The 14,979-nt window shown below is 39.8% G+C and overlaps 1 protein-coding gene across 1 annotated transcript in view; it reads left to right on the plus strand.

Moving 5' to 3' along the window:
* The first annotated feature begins 4,663 nt into the window (after positions 1 to 4,663).
* Positions 4,664 to 14,979, plus strand: part of LOC139797724 (sodium channel protein type 2 subunit alpha-like) — a 70,221-nt gene continuing 59,905 nt past the window's right edge. The window contains exon 1 of the mRNA XM_071747459.1: positions 4,664 to 4,785. The gene's annotated coding sequence lies outside the window, so the exon portion shown is untranslated. The remainder of the gene's footprint in view (positions 4,786 to 14,979) is intronic.

The following is a 14,979-nucleotide window of genomic DNA, read 5'->3' on the forward strand; positions in this document are numbered from 1 at the left end:
GCTGAAGACTGATTTGGATTTGGTTAATGTTGTTGGTAGAAACGACCCATCCATCATGGCCTTTTAAGAACGGAGCCATGACAAGCAGAGCAGCTCATCCTCTCCTGTGTGTACAGCTCCGGTGCCTCGTGGTGAAGCTCTTCTGATCCCAGCAAATCTTGAAACACACACATCTGCAAATTCATTGGGAAGCTGGGATTGCTGGCAGCCCAGAACCTCACATTTTTTTCCTCTTGCTGCAATTACTGACATTAGTAACTGCTGTACAGTGATAAGAAACAAGAACATAACAGGAACATAAATATGAAACTATTTTAACTCTCACCCAGCTGGAAAATGTATACTTTACGAGAAGACTGACATTATTTAATAGTGCTGTAGTCACAGGTTATGGACCTCATCTATAATAAGCGAATCGTATTATTGACATTATTATATATTATATATATACATTATTGAAAAACCTGTCTTCAAGACATTTCTTCAAGGTTCAGGCATATGCGACATATGTGGCATATTTAATTTTTATTATTATTATTATTTATATTATTAAATTATTTTTAAAATAATTTATAAAATAATTTATAAATAATTTATAAATAATTTATAAAAATTATAATTAATTTTTATAAATTTAATTAATTTTATAAATGGCAATGATTATTTATATAATTAAATTATTATTAAAAATTCATTTACAAGTCAAGGTCAAGTCATTCAACTTTATGTTCATTCTCATTTAAAAACAATTTTTGATGCGTTTACCATTCTATTTACAGAAGATAACATCAGCAAAACTGTTCGAAATGTCAGCAGCTCATGTTATCTGTCAGACCATGCTCTGACCCAGATCTGATGGTGAATTTTTCTGGTATTCCAATTTTTTTTTTTTTCAGATAACCTCCCAAACTGAAATTGATTTGCCCCTATTTGGATTGTGTTGCCATTCCCCTTACAGTGCTCTGCATAAACAACTAATCAGTGACTTGTAAAAGATGTATTCAAGTGTTCTCTTCATCTTCTTAAACATCTGTCTTAGATATGACTATCTTAGTGCTGCATTAAGTTTTCCATTCCAAACATAACCATGTTTCACACACATTTTGCCTTCTTAAAATGTGGGCTGCCTTCAGAACTAGCAAAATAAGAAACTGAAGTGAATCCAGCAAGGGAGGTTTTTAAAGAAATTATATTAAATAACCTCTGTATTTTGATAAACAGTGGTACTTAATGGTGTGTTAATATTTAAATAATAAGCACCTTTGTTAAAGACTCAGTAGCCCTATCTTTTTTAAGATATTAAAATTTCAGTTAAATGAAATGTTCCTCAATCTTCTTTTGACCATTACTGCAAGTAAAAATGTTACGAGCATGATGAGTGCTATTGCAATTTATTTGTGTTTAGGTTCCAGTAGGTTGACAGAACAGCTGTAGAGGTGTGTGTGAAAAGGAGGACAAGGGTATATTACTGTTTCTTGGCAGAGCAATAGATTTTTGCAACAGACACATACTTAAGTACGTTTCTGACACTTCTAAATGGCATTCCTTTCTTCTGGACATCCTAGCAACTGGATAGACATCTTCATGGCAATTTAAAGATGACAATGTAGAAAGGAAACAATTTTATCCTGTTTACAGACTTTTATCATGTAAATGCTATCACTGATACTACCACAGGTCTATCAGAAGCAACTGAACTAAACATAGCAGCTAACACTCTTGTCAATACTGATCTCCACCAGCAAAATTAGAAAACCTGACTTACTGTGCTAAGATGGAATATAAAACAAAGTGGGCAGGGGAATGCTCTTCTTGTTTGAGGATGTGTTACCTTAACTCCATTGCTCCTGCTAGCAAGTCTGTCTTGGTTAAATAAACCTAATTTGCTAGACAATGTTAAAAATGCTTTGTAATTCTGGTGACCTAATTACATGATTTTAACTTTTAGACTACAAAGAAATTTCAGCAAAGTTTTCAAAACTCTCTATAGGGTTTCTCCCCTGCCTAATGCTTTTAGAAAGACCTTTTTATTTTTAGATTTTGTTGTTGCTGTTTTTTGGGGGTTCTTTTGTACAAAATCCAGCTGTTAGATAAGGGTGCCCTCTTATGGAGACTATAGGCGCCAATTCTTAAAGTTTTCAAGAGGATTTTTTAAATGGGCTTAGTAGACATTGTTTTCTAATATGTTCCAATACCAAGCTGGAAATAGCATGCAAGAAGCAAGACTTTCTGAAGCCAGTTATTGATTGTCTCCTTGCTAATCATGTTCATGACTGAAAAGTCAGCATAGGGATGCATCAGATGATGCTAAATCATGTGGCAGGAAGTGTGGGCAGAGGGTGTCTGTGCTGTTCTTCAGGATGAACTACTGTAAGTAGGGAAGTAGATGAGGAACTGAAGGACTCAACAGATCAAAAATTCTTAGCTTCTGGAGAAAAGATGCTGGTAACAAACTGTAGCCATCTCTGTTCTGTTAATACTTCCACTTGGCTCATTTATATCCAGATAGGTACTAGACATTTTTCTTCCAGTATATTTCAGGATTTTATTCAGCACATGTTGGTATCCATGCTTTACTTCCATCCTGGGCTACCTATTGTAAGCTGCCCTTTGCCATAGGTGCAATGAGATCATAAAGAATACACTCACTGTGCTTCTTCAGGTGGCACTGCAGCTGCCAAGGAATGTACTGATGATGGAGCTATATCCAGCTTGAACACTGAGTGGAGCTATGATACTCACTATTGCATTTCCCCCTTGGAAAGAAATTGTACCATATGATAAACCCATCACTTTTAACTTATTAATTAGCAAGTACAGTTATCCTATTACTTGTATGAAGTAGTAATAAGGTTTTTATTATCATTATGGGGCATGTATAAGACTCCGTGCGGAAACAGGAACCAAAAAAGTAAATCAGCTGTAGTCTGTGTGACTCCAGGAATCGCAGCATATTCATGGATCTGGATCCCACTGCAGTAATGTTACATATGGGACATACAAGCAGATGAAAAATGCCACAGCTGACAAACATGACTTGTTCCAGTAACACTAGGTACTGAAATATTACAAGATTTCAACATTAACCAGACATTCTGAAAGCAAATGGACATCAGCTCTAAGATGTCAAAATTATAAAAGAAAAAAAAATTGGAAACAACTTGACAGAACATAATAAAAAGGGGGAAAAAAGCTTTATTTGTGTTTTTGGGGTTTTTTTGAGAGAGAGAGGAGAAAAAAGACATCTCTCTCTGCATGTCATTTTGTCTAGTTTAATATTCCACTTTAACTGTACCCAGTAATTGCTGAATTTGCATGCTCTTGACATGAAAACTACCCTATGTAGCCCTTCACTGCTCTGAAACAGCAAGGAAATCAAGGTATTCCCAGTGATTTGTCATAGTCCTATGCTATGACCACAGACAAGAACTACAGATGTGACTGCAGCCTTGTAAGATCCACTGTGGTTCTAGCATCAGACTTTGGGATCAGTCCAGACACACCCAGGCCGCAGCAGGAGGCCGACAGGAATGCAAAGCACTGATAGTCAAAGTGCTGAGGAGCCCAGGTGGGTGGCATTTTAACCTAAGGTCAGAGCATTTTTAGCTGTGACACAGCTGTGGTTTTGGCTGCAGCTCGTTATCCATACATGCACAGTGTAAGAAACAGAGCTGTAGTGCCTCCATTCTTAGTGCTCTCCAGGTGCGAATTTTCCCCTTAAAATCAGTACAGAACTGCTGTCATAGTCAAAAGTATGGTGGATGTTTTTACTGTCAAAGCAGGACACAAAACCTCTGAGGCACTTTCTTCAGTGAAATAACCCACAAAACACCTGCTTTTGCACTGAACTGCCCACTGCTTATGTTTTTTGCTGCCTGCTCTCCACGAGGTCTCCAGAAGCTACTACAACCAGTCATCAGTAGGAAAAAAAGAAACTAAGTATTTTTAAAAACTCATTTGACAAATCTACACCGCCAGTGATTACATCCGAAAAGACACCAAGGAACTACTTCCACTTGGAAACCCATTTACCATGGGACATGAACGAACAACGAAAGAGAACGGCTGGGAGCTACTACTTGTCGGTGAGCTTACACGCCGCAGCCCTCGCCCGCTTACGGAAGAGACGCGTCCTGCGCCCGCAAAACAGACGGCAGCGCTGGGCAGGGACCGTGAGCCCCGTCCCGCACCCGCACGGCAGCAGAGCTGCCCCCGCCCCGGCTGTGCCCCCGCTGCCAGCGCCCCTCGGGGCTGCCGTCTCCACCCGGCGCCGGCCGCCCCCTTCTCGCAGCGCCCCGGGGCTGTCGCGTCCCCGCTCAGGTTCCCCGTGGGACTCGCAGGAGCAGCGCGGTCCCGGCGCTGAGTGGCGGGCGGCAGCGTGGCGGCTGCCCGGAGGAAAGGCGCTGTCCAGCCGGGAAGTTTCCACGCCGCCAGCACCGGAATCACCGAGTGTGCCGCCTCCCGCGGGGATCCCTGCGCGCTGCTGCGATTCCGCACTCACGTCCGGGAGCTCCCGCCCCAGGGCACCGGCACCGGCCTCTCCGCGGCGGACTGCGCCACGGGCCGTCCGCGCCCTCCGGCTCCGCCTGCCCCACCGGCTCCGCTAGGGGGCGCTGCTGCTGCGGCGGGAGCGGCCGCTTCCCCGGCGGGGCCGGGCGGGGCTCCCGGGGGGCGGCGGCTGCAGCGCGGAGCGGGAGCGGAGCGGAGCGGCGGAGGAGCGGCGGCAAAGGAGCCGGTCTCCGTTTCTGCAGCGCGCAGAGAGCACGGAGCTGTGGCATGGCAGCAGTGAGTATTTTCCTTCCCTCTCTGGCGTGCGGCGTTCGCTCGCACTTTGCTCTTGGCTGCCGCTCGCGAGAGCCTCTGCTCCCTCCTCGCCTGGGCTCGCCCTTGAGGACGGCTGGAGCACTGAATAAAAGTTGGAGGTGTATTCGGTTGATTCCCTTGTCTCTTATCAATCACCGGGGTATCTGCTTTTTTTGTTACCCTTTGGGGAGCAGTTTCACCAACGAGTCGCAGGTTCTTCTGTCTCCAGCTTGTTAAATTCACCTCCATACACTCACGGTGGAAAGAAAATTTGTCTCGCACCATACTATCTCTGAGGTCCCACTTGGTATATCTGAGTCAACAAAGAAAAGGTATTTGTAATTTGCTCTGAAAGAGTTTGCAGACGTGGAGGTGGAGCAGAGTGAGCTCCAGATGGAGGATATTCCTCTCTGCCATCATGTCCTCTTGGTTGCTAAGCAGTGGTGACCACATCTGTAGAAAGATGGATGAGACACACAGAGGAGAGAGCGCAACAGGAAAAGCGAGGAAGAACAGTGTGTTCTCATCTGGGGCAGCCTTTTCTGCTAGGTAATTGTACTGAAAATAAAACCCTGATGCATTAATCGTGCTTATGTGCCTTGCTATCTTAGTACTATATTTCTGCCATCCCATTTTGCTCGATGGGTAGAGAAAAGTTATTTATTTGTCTATTTGCGATGACTTTTATACAAAAAGCAGTCATTTAGAAAAGTGCACTTGCTGCTTTCCAGGAGTGGTACTATTTCAACCTCAGAAAAATCTTGGTAGGGAAATGAATGGTAAGTGCAACCCTTATGCAAAAATACATGGTTGATTTATGAAAAGCCATGCAGTGGGAATGTTTTCATGAAGAAAATTATTTTCATTACATGTTTCCCTTACGTAAATACAGAATTTGCAGTTTATCGTGAGGACTCCAATCTGTATAATGTATCCTTGTTATCAAAATGTCTCTTTATTTCTAGAGTATATTAAAAAGACTTGTAATTTGTGTAAGATGCAAAAACCAAAACTAAATAGTAGAAGGGAATTTTTTTCCCCTGTTGGACTTGTTTTAGTGCTAATACATGTATGGGAGTTAGCAACAAGCCCTAAAAAATCCCTTAGTATTTCGTAAGATGAGTTACCATACTGACATGCTTACTTTTTGATGTATAGCACCACATCACTAGGAAGGTGTGAATTTTATATGGAATGAAAGACATTTCCAGCACTGCCATTTTGACATCAGTTGTGCATGTAAGTATCTTCTAGTTTCCATGCAGACTGAAAATCTCCTTTTTATTAGAATCTGATCAGTTGCTGCATTGTTGTTTGCCAACGCAGCTGTTGCAGGCAAATAGGAAGAGTCCATCCTGTATGTGGCTGTGATCTTGCTGTGAGAAGCACAGCAGCTCTTTGGCTGATCCTAATGGTTTTGAAAGGGTGTGTCAGGGTGGGAAGGCAGAGCTCTACAGTGTGCATTGCATTGGGAGGGTTGGGGACATCGAGGTGTGCACAGGGTGTGGCAAGATTTGACAAGGGCCAGTTTGGCCATCAGCCAGCCCAAGGGCTTCATGTCATTTTACCCACACCAGCCCTGTCACCTGTCTGCTTAGGGTTCAAGAGGATAGTTTAATCTTGTTAACTAGAACATGTGAAGTGGATTTTAAGAAAATGCATTTTGTAGAAGTGTAGTAGGTTTTGGTGGTTTTTTTTGTTTTTGGTTTTTTTTTTTTTTTTTTTGTTTTTTGTTTTTTTTTTTTTTTCTTCTTTCTTACATATCTTTTTGAAATATTGGGGTTTTTAAATGGTCTCCTAAAGATGTATTTAGTCACTGGGTCAGGATCATAGGCCTGCCATAGAGGACAGGCCATTAGCAGCTCCAAATCAAGTGGGAGGTTCAGCTGGGGCAGCTGCCCCTGCCTGACCCACAGGTGGGTCCCACTCAGCTCACCTCATGCTCATTATAAAAGGGCAGATGTGCTGAGGGTGGGGTGTTCTGTTTTTTGGGGATTCTCTCAGTTTTTTGCTTCTTCTGCTGTTAACAGAGGTCAGGGCTGAGTATAAGCTTGTGGACTTCATGTTGTTTATATTAGTTTTGCTGTTTTCATTAAATCCATGTATATTTCAGCCCACTGGCTTTGTCTTCTCTTCCTGATTTGTCTTGTCTGAGGAGGAGTCATCAGGTGAGAGAGGAAATTGCTTCAGTTTGGTGCCAGTTTTGGGCTAAATGAAGACAGTCAACACATACTTGATGAAAACACAAGTTTTACATGAGCTTTAGGAACTGATAGATACTTCAATGTTACTCTGAAAAGACAGAAGAGCAGTCATTGCCCTTTTCATATTTAGAACATTGTTTTAAATTTGTAGTTTTTGCAGTTGAAGTTCAACACATAGAAATGAGTAAAATAGATTGCTGATTTTAAAGTTAGAAATTAAAAGAAACGCAAAATGTAGAGAAATAGTATGAGCTGTGAAGAGCTTCCTGGGCTGTTAAATTGATCGGTTAATCTCAGATTTTATTACCAGCAGTATAATATTGGTATGGACAGTTTGCTTTCAATATTTTATTTAAAATATCATTTCTCATATTTGAGGCAGAAAGGGAAGCTTTGTGGTGATGTTGAAAGGATAAATACTTTGAATTTCTTCATATCAGCAAATAAATTTATTGTTCATGCATACTCAATACTAATAAACAGTGACAGCTTGTAGAAGACCTTATTCCAGTCCAAGGAAACATATTGTCCCTGCGTTCAAGCTTTTAAGCATGTGTCCTAATTTAATTTTTTTTTTTTTTCTGGGGACATTAAGTTGCATGTCTTCTGCAGCATGTCCTTTGGGACTGAATATGTTCATACAAACCAGAACACATGGATACAAAGCTGGTGTAATTTAATCTTCAAAAAGAGTTTTTCCTCATGTTGAAATTAATTTAGCCAGGATAACAATTTGCTTATCAATTATAATCACAGATGTCATGTTCCTTAGAGAGAGTTGAGTCATTCTCAATGTTGAGTGGTTGGCCTGGTTGAAGTGGTTGTAAACAAACACATTGGTCTTTTATCAGGAGAGATTTCCCATTAATTGTCATGTTCCTCTTGTTAAGGTTTTTGTCACTGTTAACGAGTTGATTTCCAGATAGGAGATAAATCCTTTCTCACATTTCTAAATATAGGTTGCATTTTTCTGTGCGATGTAGTAAGTTGATTATAAATAGTTTTCTTAAAGTCTTGAAAGAACTTCACTGTAGAAATTCATAAGCAGAACAGAAGTTTAAAAGAAAAATTAAACCATCTTACATGCAAATGTTTCCGGAAAAACAAAACAAAAAACACATCGGAATCTGAATATGTTTTCACATGTGAGCAGGTAAGTTGAATACAGTTATTTCCATAGAAATTCTGTCAAGATTAGACTCATTCTTTCAAAGGAGTTTCTTATCATGACATTTTCTTGTCTGGAGTTCAGCAAGTTAAGTAAGGGAAAAACAACAGCAAGTATCTGAGAATATGCACTTCAGTGACATTAGTGACAGAGGCTGTCTCATGTATCAACATGAGTTGATCTCTTGTGTTATTCTGCTGATGAGGTTGTTGACATATAAATGTAGTTTGGTTTTATTTTAGCTGGAATTGGTATCTTTCTTGCATGATGCACTTATAAAATTATTACCAATGCTATCCTGAACTTTTGGACTTAAAATTCTGGTTTAAAATTCCTATATCCTAGACATAGTAGCCTGAATAGCTGAGAGACATAGAGGGTCCAGCTGTGCCCCTGCATCATTGCCAGGTTCTGCAGACTGGCTGCAGCACATGCTCTCTAGCAGCTCTTCCTTGCACCCAGGGCTGGCAGTGCTGGGGTGGCAGGGGGACCAGGGCTTTGCCAGGGCACAGAGATCTGATGCCATTCATGCTGCACCCAAAGGAGCAGCAGGCAGGTTGTCTCTGGCAGTTTGGTCTGTGTGTGGGTACTCCTGAGAGGCTGCCAAGTCGTGCTGCCTGAGTTCCTGGAAAAAGCAAGGCAAGCCCTTTGCATCTGACTCACTGCTTGGCTTTGTATCTGGGCAGGTTATCCTGCTATGAAAATGAGCAGATAATACAGTGAGAAGAGACAGAATCAAAATAACTGTATCACAAACACAATCTTGAAATACATTTTGATTTCATTTTAAGGTGTTGGTACTTCACCGTACTGTTATAAATACAGAATTACCTTTCTACAATGTTGTTGACTTGGGTATGGCACAAACTTCTGTGCCTTAAGTTTGCAATTTGAAATCCTACTGTGTTCCCTAATATATCTCCAGGTCTCCTGAATGTATGTCTTGGAAAATTTACAACATCCTTGAGAATTGTTTTGTCCAAGTATTTTTACTGTGTATAAATGAGTTCTAAATTTGGTGATGGGCTATTGGACATTATAAAAAGGTTGCATCCTCCCCTTCTGTTTGCTCCCTGTCTTTTCTTTAGGTTGTAATTCTTGACTGTTTCAGACTTCATTATGTCTTACCATTAGGCCAGCCACCCTTGTGTCTTCACCTTTCTGTTCTGACCAACTCTCCTACTGCTGCCTCTGCCCCCATGGTGATTTCCCTCCCAGGTTAGACACCACTACAGCAGTGGTGCTGGCAGGTTAACTGCATGTGTAAAGGAAATCTTTGATTTTTTGATCAGATACCAGCCAGGAAGGAGCTTTTTGTTTCTAGTACCTAATAGCATAATTAATGTGGGGATGTGTCTTGGCCATCTGGCTTGATCAGCTAGCATGCAAATAATTTATAATAGTGAAAAATGTGCCTTCTGAGCAGCTGGGCAGCCAACAAGGAAATGTTTATTTTGGAGTTCTGCCACCTAGTAGGGACTTTTGCTTCTTTGCCTTAAATCTGTAAGTGAGTTCTCTGGTGCCTGCTGCCTGGAAGCTGCACACTTCCTCAGCATTGAGGTGATGGATGGCCAGCAAGTCGTGTGTTTTTCTGTGCTTGCTCAGCTCTTGTATCTCCCTCCTAATTATATCTGGGAATGCTCCTCTTCCAGCAAGCTGAAAACCTCTAAGTCATTTGAAATAAATGTAATGGTTTGAAGATATGCAGTGCCTTCAGTTTTAATATGTATAGCCAAATAAATTGTTACTTCAGAGGAAAACAGCTGAAGTATATTGTGTAGCTACAAGGTATTTATAATGGCTTTGCAGCATTTTGTTGAAAAAAATTCTGATTTGCTTCATTTTAGTGATTTTTTGTATCTGGTGCACAGGATGCTTTAAAAGTATTTTTCCTAACTAGATAGCTGGTGAGGGAAGGAGAGGGTCATTATTCAGGAACTGAAATTCCCAGATAGAGTACTTCTAGTGTTGTCTTTGAATACATGCAGGCCAGCTGAGGAAAGTGGAAGGAGGGAGTGGGTCTCTAAAAAAAGTGAGGTGATACTGAAGAAGGGAGGATGTAGAGACACTGTTTAGTTAAATCGATAGAAAGAGGAGTGGGGATGAGGGAACTTGGTATTTGGAGTAATCTTATTTTAAGGGTGTCATGGAGGTGACTGCTTTCCTTACTAATCCATCAAAACCTGAAAGATCTTTATTTAAAACAGAGGCCTCAGGTTCAGCACAGAGGGAGCTCATCCAGGAATAGAGCCACTTATTGGGTTGGAGACACTTATTTTCATAGTGTAATCTATTTTTTCTCCTATCTCAGTAAAAATACAGAAACATTCCTTTTCTCTTACTGTACTTCTGTCCTGGGACTTGGACTCCAGCTTTACACAAAAGCAGTGGTGGTGATCGATTGTGTCGAACTTCTGATCTCATGGTCTGTTTTAGAGCATGTACTTGACCTCTGCCTGCAATCAGACCTGTCACTGTTGGATTCAGAATAATTAATGCAGCCTATATCTTTCTGTATCCTGTGCATGAAGGATATAATATACATGAAAAAGTGGACTATTGCATTGGATAACTTTAGCTCCATATTTAATGCCACATTTATTAAAAATAATGTTAATTAACTTACTTTTGGAATCAATAATAGATGCTAGTTCTCAGAAGATTCTTCTTCTGTTAGAATGCTATGTTACCTATTTTTCAGAAGGATTTTCTATGTTTTTCCATGTTAAAGATGTAGCTTTTTTTACAAAAATAGATCCTTAGTTACTCTCAAGTTACTAATTTGATCCATATCATGACCCTCAGCTTTAGGTGGGAAAAGGTATTTCAGCATTAAAGTGATGCCTTTGAGGACCTTTAAAGAATACATAGGACAAGGGAAATGGATTTAAACTGAAGGAGAATATATTTAGACTGGATATAAGGGAAGAAGTTTTTTAGTATGAGGGTGGTGAGACTCAGGAACAGACTGCTTGGAAAAGGTGTGGATGCCCCCTCCTTGGAGGTATTCAAGGCCAGGCTGGATGAGGCCTTGAGAATCTTTGTCTAGATGAGAGGCATCCCTGCCCATGGCACGGAGGTTTAGAGTTGATGGTCTCTTAGGTCCCTTCCAACCTAGGTTGTTCTGTGATTCGATGATATCAGTAAGTAAAAATAATTAGAATCATTACAGTTCTTTAGCTTTATAATCTTAAAGACTTAAATCTATTGTATGTCCTTCAAATGATGTATCAATTTTCATTTCTTTTTTTGTAAGATGAAGACTGGCACAGAGAAGACATGAGTTAAGGCTTTGAGGGTGCAGATGTGCAGATTTTGAGGGTGCAGATTGTGGTTAATACTTAATGATGTTTCAGATATGATATTTAATGACCTTTTGTAGCAGTTTCTGTGGCTTAAAAAGATTGTTTTGTTAATTAGATTTAATAAATTGAATGAAAGAAGAGCCCATTTGTCTGGAACACCAAATAGCCATGATCACTTATTTTGTCTCTCTCTCCTTCACTCTCCTTCCATCCTCCAGTCCCCAGAGGCATATTTTACTTTCATCTTGCTGTGTCTTCGTCCTTTCATTGAATTCAAATAGAGTTCTTTTCTTCAGTGCAGTGATGATGTTCTACTTCATGGATGACGAAAAGGAATATACAGAGACTTTGCTGTACTAAGTGAACAGAGGTTTAATTTGGAGTGATCTGCACTTGTTAGGAAAAGTATTTGCATTTCTTTTATTTCTAAATAATCACAATGGTTTTCTATTTAGGGTTAAAGAGAATCCTAAATAAAAAACATACTGTTCTCATTAAACATGCACACCAATGTAGCTGAGATGGTAGTTCAGAAAAGTTCAAAAGCTTGAAATGGACTTTAGTGGTGAGGCACTACAAAGCTAAGTGTGTCTCTCATTTTCTGCTCTAGAAAGTTGATTCAGTTCATGACAAAGTCTTCAGACACTTGCTTTATGGAAGTTTTTACCTCTTGGGAAAAGAAGGGGCAGAAAACATTGTAGGTACATGCTTTTCCATCTTCTTCTTTCATGGATTCCAAAAATTTCCCAGAGGCTGCTTTTCTAGGCTGTTGTAAATTGTGCACTTTCTGCTGCATTATGCTTTTCTTAATTTCTGTTGATTTACTTCAGTTGGATAGTTGGATACAAGGCCATATGGACCAGTGGCCCATTCTATTCCAACAATTACCTAATAATTTACAGGACTGCAGAGGGTAAGAGAGTGTTTCTGTTAATCTGAAAAAAAAAAAAAAAAAAAAAAAAAAAAAAAAAAAAAAAAAAAAAAAAAAAAAAGACAACTTTAAGGTGATAAGTGATAGGAGTTACTTTAAAATTAAATAGTACTGCATGAATATGCCAACCAATTATCTCATCATTTTGTTGAGGAACAGTCTTTTAGTTTCTTATGCAATGTGAAATTTCTGAACCTTTTCCAAAAATTGTAACAACCTGCTTATGCTGATTCTTGACTCGCTTTTAATTTTAGAAAGCTGTGCATTAATTTGGAGATACTCAGCAGTTGTGGTTTTTTTTCTTAAGCTCATAGAGGTGCTTTTTGGCTAAGCTATAAAATGTACAGATAAAAAGAAAGATATACACTTCCGTGTCATCTGGAGCTCTAGGAGATGCAAGGAAGTGAGGAAGAAGGAATGCAGGCACAGACTAATCAGCTATTCCCCTCTCCTGATGACTACTTGATTAAATTATGTATTCCTACTGTATGGCAGGGAAGGAAGGAAGGAAGGAACATGGAAGGTTTTGAAGCCGAGTGTCATTACACAGTGCTGATGAAGTGCAGTGACTCTGGTGGTCTGGTCTGAAACAGCTCCTTTTTTATTTTTCCTGAAAAAGAAAAGGGTGGCGAACTAGGTAAAAAAAAAATACTAACTGCTGCACTGTATATAGTGCTTTTTTAAATGAAATGTTTTCTATGAATGTCTTCGAATTATGTTTGAGTTCTGTTGTGGCTGTGGAATATTGTTGCTGCTTTCTGCAGCAAGGCAGCATTTCAGGGGAAAGGCTCCCTTGTTTCTAGGGAACTATATAATGTTGTGTGTGTATTAAGAGAAGTTGTGTGCCTGCATCAAGGAACAATAGATTAGTCCACGTACCAAATTACACTTTGTTGTCTTTTAGTTGCTTGTGTTTGGTTTTGTTTTCTAATATTACATGGCCATCTAAAAAGATGTCTTCAATCCACTGGGGCAACAGAGAAGCTTGGGGTTCAGTTTTGGCACATCTCACTAAGAATTCAGCACCATTTATTTTCTTCTCATACAAAAGTTATAAATGTGCATATGAGTTAAGCAGTGATAGCACAGCAAGCATTAGCCAACGGTACACTATTTTTATGTCAAGAAGCATGATGTCAGATGCTGTGCTGCTGAACCTTCTAAAATGTGTGTTTGATATCTTCACAATGAGTTTTTAAAAGCTGTTTATAATGTAAGTATTTATTTTAAGGATATTTTAACATGAAGAAAACTTATGATTTCTAATAGTTTCCTTTAAATTTAATGTTTGACTCCATCCAAGAGGTTCTGTTTTTATACAGTTTGCCCTCTGTTCTTTAACCTTTGATGTAGGGACTGGGGAGGAGATATGGCCTCTCATGCCCTTCTCATTCCTTCAAATGCTGGAAAAAAGAGCTCTGAAATGGCTTGTTTTACTCCACACTTACTCCAGGTTTAACAGCTAAACCCCTTCCTTCAATTGCATATTTGCCCTAGGTTGATTCCAGAGCCTCCCTTAAAATGACAAAATTGCACGAAGAATGAATTTAATCCAGTATTATGGAATGAGCTACCTGTCATCTTTCTAGTAATCCTTTGTCTGGAATATCATTTTACATTCATCTAGTTTGTCTGGTTTTGAATCCACGTGGTGATACAGCCTTCTTTTTCAAATCTGAGTTGGAAGAACTGAGGGAGTGTCTGTGTCCTATATGCTTTTGACTACTTTTAGAAACTTTTGCTGTAGGTGTATTTTCAAAGATCTCTCTGTAGGTTGCCTGTATTCATCTTGTGCTCTGTACTGCAAAGTAAGTGATTAACAGGAGTTATTTGCAGAAGTTCTAATAGCTCTGAATTTTATAATGAACAAGCACTGATAGCTATCAGGGAGATCAACTTGGATATTTCCTGTGCTCATCACACTGTATTAATAAAGTAGGACTCTATGAAGTGCTTTCATGTGTGCAAGTGGGGGCCTGTAATGATCAAAAGGATGTGTATCTCTATATTGGAGACGGGGACATCTTTCAGTCAGGGACAGACAGACTGTCTTGCCATCAGGCAGGGACATCTTTCATGGGATCAGGTTGCTCAGAGCCCCATCCAGCCTGACTTGTAAAACCACACCAAATCATAGCTGGGCTTGGGCAGAAGGGTTGTGAATCTCTGGATTCAAGGCAGGGGAAAAGGGTGATCCCAAGCCAGTAGATGGTTCTGTGACTTTTGGATAGGTCTGTATCCATACATTTGTGTTTTCTTCTAAGTGAAATCACTTTATAATACAGTTTGGATTTGGCAGGTTATTTTTTTCAGTCATGCAGCTGACACAATAATTGCAAACAATTGGAGTATTTCAGAATTTATCAAAAGCTAGGTGAGTAAAACTGTCAACTTAGTTTGACAGTTTAACAACTGTCTTAGTCTTAATCATTGAGTTCTTAAGTATATTTGGGAAATTATGGCTATCTATCATAATAGCATAAGGTGAAAAAAAAAAACATATTAATTCTTTATCTGTTGTCAATGACCAGTAGAGTGCATTGCACCAGAACATTACATTTATATTTG

This window comes from Heliangelus exortis, chromosome 6, assembly GCF_036169615.1.
Source record: "Heliangelus exortis chromosome 6, bHelExo1.hap1, whole genome shotgun sequence".
Lineage (NCBI taxonomy): Eukaryota > Metazoa > Chordata > Aves > Apodiformes > Trochilidae > Heliangelus > Heliangelus exortis.